Source organism: Mauremys mutica, chromosome 7 (genome assembly GCF_020497125.1).
Source record: "Mauremys mutica isolate MM-2020 ecotype Southern chromosome 7, ASM2049712v1, whole genome shotgun sequence".
NCBI lineage: Eukaryota > Metazoa > Chordata > Testudines > Geoemydidae > Mauremys > Mauremys mutica.
This window is the reverse complement of record NC_059078.1, coordinates 26,269,052-26,276,381: the sequence shown is the minus strand read 5'-3', so window position 1 is coordinate 26,276,381 and position 7,330 is coordinate 26,269,052.

The following is a 7,330-nucleotide window of genomic DNA, read 5'->3' as shown; positions in this document are numbered from 1 at the left end:
GAGGCAGTGGCCCGTGGGTCTCTTTTCTGTGTTTGCACCGGGCACCGCCCTGACGAACCCGATTCCTATCTGTGTGATTGGTGTGTCTGCCTATTTGGTGTGGTGTGGTGAGCAGTATAAAGTGTATTATTACTGTGTTTTGGGGTGTGTTTGTACTTTTGATACCATCCCAGCCAAAGTTGCCTATTCCCCCAGCCCAAGTTGTAAAAATCCCTAAATAAACGCAGCCACTTGGCTTTTCAGTGTTACCCTGGTCCTGCCTGTCTTTTCCTCACGCAATACCAAGCTTGAACGAACCCCCAGCTAATTCAGACAAGTAGCAAAACTCTCCTTGACTTAAATAGGGCCAGGGTTTCACCCATAATGAACATCAGTTTTTTCTGATGGGCTATATTTATAAATGAATTAAGATACTGCTGAATGCCAGCACCTAATGTGATATCTAGTTTTGAAGCCAACTGTTGCTTTCTTGAGTTGACCTGAGGAGGACAAAGAGAGATAGGAGGAAAATAGGGAAAGGTGAATAACAAAGGTTGGGTTATCTATTATCTCACAATCCTGCTACTCTACAAAAACTTCACAATCCCATCTGTAAATAGTAAGATGTTCACAGGGCAGCAGAAGAGGAAGAAGGGGAGAAAGAGGAGGAATAATAAAGAGAGGGAGAACAGAAGAGTAGGTGGAGAAGGAGTTCTGTCTCCATCAACCTGTCTATTTTTCCCATGTACAGAGAGTCTATACAATAGTGTGATGCAAAGGTTTCACTGACACAAGTTTGGGATGGTTGTGTTACTCATAAGCGGTCAAGGCATGAGTGAGTTCTCCAGGCAATCCCAAAGGAATGCCGGTAGAGCCTTTATCCCATACTACACAGTCAAGTCGAAAGGAAATTACCACCAAGAGTTAAAATACTTTATTTGCCTATTCTTTTTATCCTTCCTCTTGCTTAGACAGGTGCCTTGACTACTGTAAGTCCCACTGTACAGGTCACAATGGATGAAAAAAAGATTAGAATACATTACAAAATCTCTACAAATTACTTAACATAGCTTTTCTTTACATAAAATTGTAACCAACTTAATGTCTGATACTTCAGTACCTTCCACTGCTGTGAGTGCCACTGGACAGCTGGGACTCTCCCCTTTGAAATACTAGACCTTAAACTTGTCTTTGATGCAGGACTGAATATTGTCAGTCTTGCAACTGATACCAGAGTATTTTGGGGGGAGGGGAGAAATTCCACATTTAAAATATAATTTGAACATTGACTTGTGTATTATTTTGTCATGGCCTTGTGAGTGTGTAATCATTGTTGGAACTCCGCGGGGGATGGGGAGAATGACGTTGACTTCACAGATTAGGGTGCACAGAGCTGAATATGGCCCATGAGCTCTGTAAATGATCATATATTTTGGCTTTTGGATAAGAAATCACCTATCCATAAATGAATCATCTAAAAGATGCTGTCCAATCTAAGATTGCTTAAGCTTTACTCAGTTGAATTAATGAAGCATGTAATAATCTATCATTTTCACATATTGTACTACTTTTAAAAATCTATTTACATTTAAAATTCTTTGTTGCATTTGTCTGGATGGGATTTTTAAAACCAATCCAAAGTGAAATCAGATTTTTCAAAATATTTGTTTAAAAAAAATCAAACTTCCTATAAATATGGTATTCATTTTAACTAGATCTCCTGTATTTAATCATAAATGTTAACATTGTCTTTGTTATGTAATTGCACCATTGCACTATGAATCTGAACTGGAAAAAAGCAAATGTTCCTTGCATCTTAATTCTTGTGGTGCAAATAGGATATGCATAATATCAAATCTCTCTTTTCAACCATCATCTTTTTTGTAATATATGCGTTACGTAAGAGGCTTTCAAATGCTTTGGTTATGCAGAGAGGAAGAAAGTTACCAAAACATAAAGATCAGATTTTTAAAATGGAGAGACGTCCTAGTCTACACACGGTTGAACTGCATAAAAGCACTTGGCTAGCATACATCAAGACATCATGCATGATTGGTTTCATCTGTTTTACCCAAATTGAATAATTATTTACCTTATATTTCAGGCAACATCTTTGCCTTTAAATAAACTATGTTCTTATCAGAATAGGATAAAATGTCAAGATCTGATAGGTTATTATAAAAATGCCTTTTTAGTACAGTATATTTAGGCTTGGCAGAATTTGATTTTTTTAAATCATTTTGACACATCATAGATGCTTATTTTAAGCATTTTTTTATTTTTATAGCTTAACATTTTCACAGTTGCACAAAATTATGGGGTGGTCAGACAATTATTTAATGACAATAGAAGCTGAGATTCAAAAAGTTAATGTTTCATAATTAAGGCTGCTTGTCTGTCATGGAGGTCATGGAAAGTCTCGGATTCCGTGACTTTCCGTGACCACCGTGACTTCTGTAGCTGGAGCGGCTGGCTCAGGGGCTGCCTGAGCTGGGCAGCCCCTGGGCCAGCAACAGCAGCAGTTTGACAGTTTGGGTGTGGGAGGGGGCTCAGGGCTGGGGCCTGCGGTTCAGGGCGGTGCTAACCAGGGCGGGAGGGGGAAGAGCTCCCTGGCTCCCACTGGCATGTCCCTGCAGCTCCTAGGCAGAGGGGCCCACAAGTGCTTCCCCTGCAGATCCCATTAGGGTGACCAGATGTCCTGATTTTATAGGGACAGTCCCAATACTCAGGGTTTTTTCTTATATAGGTGCCTGTTACCCGCCCGCCCCCATCCCGATTTTTCACACTTGCTATCTGGTTGCCCTTGATCCCATTGGCTGCGGTTCCTGGCCAATGGGAGCTGCAGAACCAGTGCTTGTGGCAGGCGCAGCACGCAGAGCCCCCCTGGCCGCCCCTCCCCCTAGGAGCTTCAGGGACATGCCGGTCGGAGCTAGGTAGGGAGCCTGCCAGCTCCACCAACCCTCCCCCTCCAGCACCAGTGGGGGTCCTGGGCTGCGCATCGCCACCTCCTCCCCCCACTGCCAGCGGGAGTTCCAAGCCACGCACTGCCACCTGCCTCCCCCAGCACCAGTCCCAGGCCACCCCTGCCCAGCACCCATGGCCCTTGCGGCCAAATTTTATTTAGGGGTAGATAATAAAAGTCATGGACTGGTCACAGGCCATCATTAAAACATAAATCATCAACATCACATATAGAATAAACAAAGTTAATATCCTTAAATTGAACTCTAATAAGTTTTCAAACAGCGTTTTTCTAACTTTGCCTATCTGTAAATTTCAGTTATCACTGGAAATATTTTTTCATCAGTTTGTATGTGTGTACAGTGAAATCAATGTTTATCAACATTTACTGATCAAAATTTAATCCTTCTAGGCCCAGGAATACTTTTACACAATTTCTCCTTAGTAATATGAGTTTAATAAATATGCAAGGCCAAATGTGTCACAATTAGTATTTTTAAAAAGTAGAGAGCTGAGGGGGAAAAGTAATCTTCATACCTAAATGATTAGAAAATGGAGCCCTTTGAAGAATTGGTACTTCAGAATCACCTCTTTTCAAATTCCATGATACACTTGGTAGCTGGAACCCTAATAATGAGGACCTAATGATTCTGTCAGGAACAATGAACAGGGTTCCATATTAGAGCCCAGTCCTTCAAGGTACTGAGCATCCCCAATTCCCATTGCATTCAGTGGAAGTAGTGTGTTCACTAACCACTTCACAGGGTAGGGCTTCGAGATCTGTTTTGAAAGGTATGTTTAATTACAAAATCAGTCTTAATTTAGGTACCTCCTGGAGCCCACTGTCATATGCTGCAATAGACAGCTCCTCTGAGGAGCAATACAGAGGAGCCTAAAGGAGCAAAAGATCTTCATGGTTCTTCTGGAGAAAGCTTGTAAAGAACAGATATGGCATTTTCAAGTGAGGGAATTTTAAGTGAGAATTGGAAAATGGATGGAAAGTTATGAAAGGATGAAAAATGTCATTCCTTTATGCCCAAGTGGCTACAGTGTAAACCATCATGCTGACTGGTACCATGGCTTCTGTAATGCAATAGATTTTAAACTGGATCCTTCTATGTGGGGCACATGGTCTGAACAAATGGAGACAAGGATTATCATGAAAGTTATCAGTATCATCATGGGCACTCTTGTAATCCTACACAAGTTACAGTGAGGTTTTAGGCTACAATCCTGCAAACCGGTATATATGTGAGTAATTTTACCCATACAAGTAGTCCAATTGGGCCCTCAGTATGTAGTCAAAAATATGCTTTTTAAGGGCCAAATTCTCAGACCTATACTCATTTGAGAAGCACCTTAATTTTATAAATAGGGCCATTGCTTTCAGTAGGATTACCCATGGAGTTAAGATGCCACTCTCAGCAACTTAGAATCTGTCCCTAAAATTAATATAATTTATCTGAAGGGCACAGACCAGAATAACACCTCTTACAACCAATTGAACTGTAAACTAAATAAATTTTAGCATACTAAACTGTTTCAGAATAGGATAACATATATGTTAGAACTAGTTAAAATTTTTCAACAGAACAGTTTTCTGTCAGAAAATGTTTTCAAATCAACATGTTTCATGGGAACATGTTGATTTGACCAAATTTTTGACAGAAATTTCAGAACAATTTGAAATCAAAATAGAGTATCAACTTTCTTGTTTGTGTTGACTTTCTTATTTTGTTCTGGTTGTTTTGTTTTGACTTTTATTTTTTTATCTTTCTCCGATATTACAATACTATAATATTTAATATTTTAAATTATATTATAATGTTTTGACATTATCAACACAATATTTAATAAGGTTGCTTTGATGTTTCTGACTTGAAATATTTCAAAATTTCTGCTTTTCCTATGAGTTTGTGATTGGAAAAAAAATCTGAAATATTGGACTTTTCTATAGGACAGAAATTCCATTTTCAGACCAGCTCTTTAAGTATATTTTAGTTCCAGATGGAGGAAAGACAATAAAGAATCTCAATTAACTCCACCAGGAATCAGTGTTACCTATCTTTGAAGAATGATCAAGAATTCCTGTTCAATATTCAAGACCTTAGAAGAAACTTCCACTGAAGCCCTGTTTGTCACTTTGTTTTTCTAAGCAAGAACACATTTTTTATCATCGTGAGAGCTGGTCAGGTCTTTTCCTGTATTTTTCAAGCCCCAATGTTTTATTAACCAAACTCCTTGCTTTAGACTTGAGCTCATGTTCTCTGAGGAAGTACAAGTGGTAATTATGCAAGTCTTTCCTTCCCTGTCATAGGCAACATTCTCCGGGGAGATTTACAACCTTCACCTTTCAGATATGGGGACTAGTTGTTTAACTAGAGTAAGAATAATTCTGACATTGTAAATACTATCAGAATTGGAACAGCTCCTCCAGGAACTAGTCATTTGGAAGGACCTGGGACTTTATTCTTGTATTGTGGGGTTTTTTTGCTTTGTTTGTTTTTTGTATAACACATTGGTTCTACAGTGATTCCTGAGACAGGAATTAATTGGATGTTGTTTAGTTTCAGAAGCCAGACACTTTATATGTGATTTGTTTGATGTAACTGCATTAGTAAGAATCAAACTAACTTTCAGTCAGACCTAAGAAATACTATACAATAACCCTGCACTAATTCTTATAATTTGGAGAGATTTTAATAGGAGATTATATTCTTTCACAGCAATGGAGTACTGATCTCCAAAAATGCAGTCAGCAAACCTATAAACAGACATTCTGTAAGTTAACTTCCATATGAAGCCCTAATGTGGTGGTTTCATTTTCTAGCCAAAGAGTTCAACATTTGGGATACTCAGTCTGTCTCAATTCCATATGGGCCAAATTCTGACTAATTGCCCCCACCCCCATTCCTCTAAACATATATGAGCCAAAGGCACTAGCAGGGCCTGAAGACAAAGGGAGTCTTTCTATTGACAACAGTGTGCTCTGGATTAGGCCCCTAATGCATACGATTGACCACAGTCCTGTACACAACTCCTGGCTTCACATATTCTATTTGAGCCAAGAGTAGGCCTAAAATATGGGAGTAGGATGTGGGGGTGTGCACGGAGGCTATGCAAAAGGCTGGGTTCAGACAGGTATTGTTTATACAGGTATAATACTTCTAATAACCAGGTGCCTCTGTGCCATGCATCAACTTTGTCACTTTTCAGTGGGGTCATAATAAGGACCTTTTTTCATACCAGATACAGATTTGTTCAGTGCTTTTATGGCCTATGGTTATGCTCGCACCTAGACAGAATTTGGCCACCTGTGTTAAAAATACACAAATTCCCCTTATAAAAAATGTAATTAAATGTAAACTCCATAAATAAACTGCATATGGGGAGCCAAATATTCAGACGTCAGCACCTAAGTTAGAGCTAGTGATTCCTCCTTCATGTGCTTGCAACATCAATTTGGTGTCTGAAACGGAAAAACACCTAAGTACCCATAGCAAGTATTTCAATGGACAAGTGCAGAATTAAACTCAGAGTATTTTTCTACAATCTCAATCTTTTACTGTGTGTATGTGTGTGTGTGTGTGTATGTGCACATGTGGATTAAACCATATAAGTAGCATCATTTATAAAAAATAGAGTTATTAAAAAAGACAAACTTGCAAACATATGTCCCCTGTAAAATAGGTGATGACAGTATGATGTGCAATATTTTTATTGCCATATATTTGGCAAGACTTGGATAACTATATTTAGCCAAAATATATATAAATAAAAATTTGCTAGTACTCCACACTACCACATATTCTATATATATGTATATATATATATATATATACACACACTATATCATATGTATATTTCCTCTCATCATATATAGAGCAGTCAAACCCTTACCTGAATTCTGGTTAATCACAGATCAGCAGTAATGTCCCTCAGGTTGTACAGCCTTTTTAAAACTGGACAGGTAATCGTGAACTGTCATCTAGCATCACTTCATTGTTTTCTGGGGCCATCTAGTTTCTCTTCACTGCCTTCCACAGCCCTCTTAGCTGGCTGGTCCATCTGGAGTTTGCTGGCTGCTCTTCACTGAGCTCTGGGATGGACGACCCAGAGCAGTTTACAGCTGCCAGAACATCTGGAGTCCACTGGCTTCTCTTGGTTAGGGACCCAGAGCACACAGTCTTTTTACAGCTGTGCAGCTGGCTTCCCCCTTCATCTGAAACTGTGTTTATCCAAACTCAGACTTTGCCAGAGACCTTTGGATACATGGGTTATACTGTGCATGTATGTATGCTCTTCTATATTGCAAAACCAAGTGTACATTTCAATCATTATATACACTGACTTTATGCTGCATTTATAGATGTCACTAACTCTCCCTCAT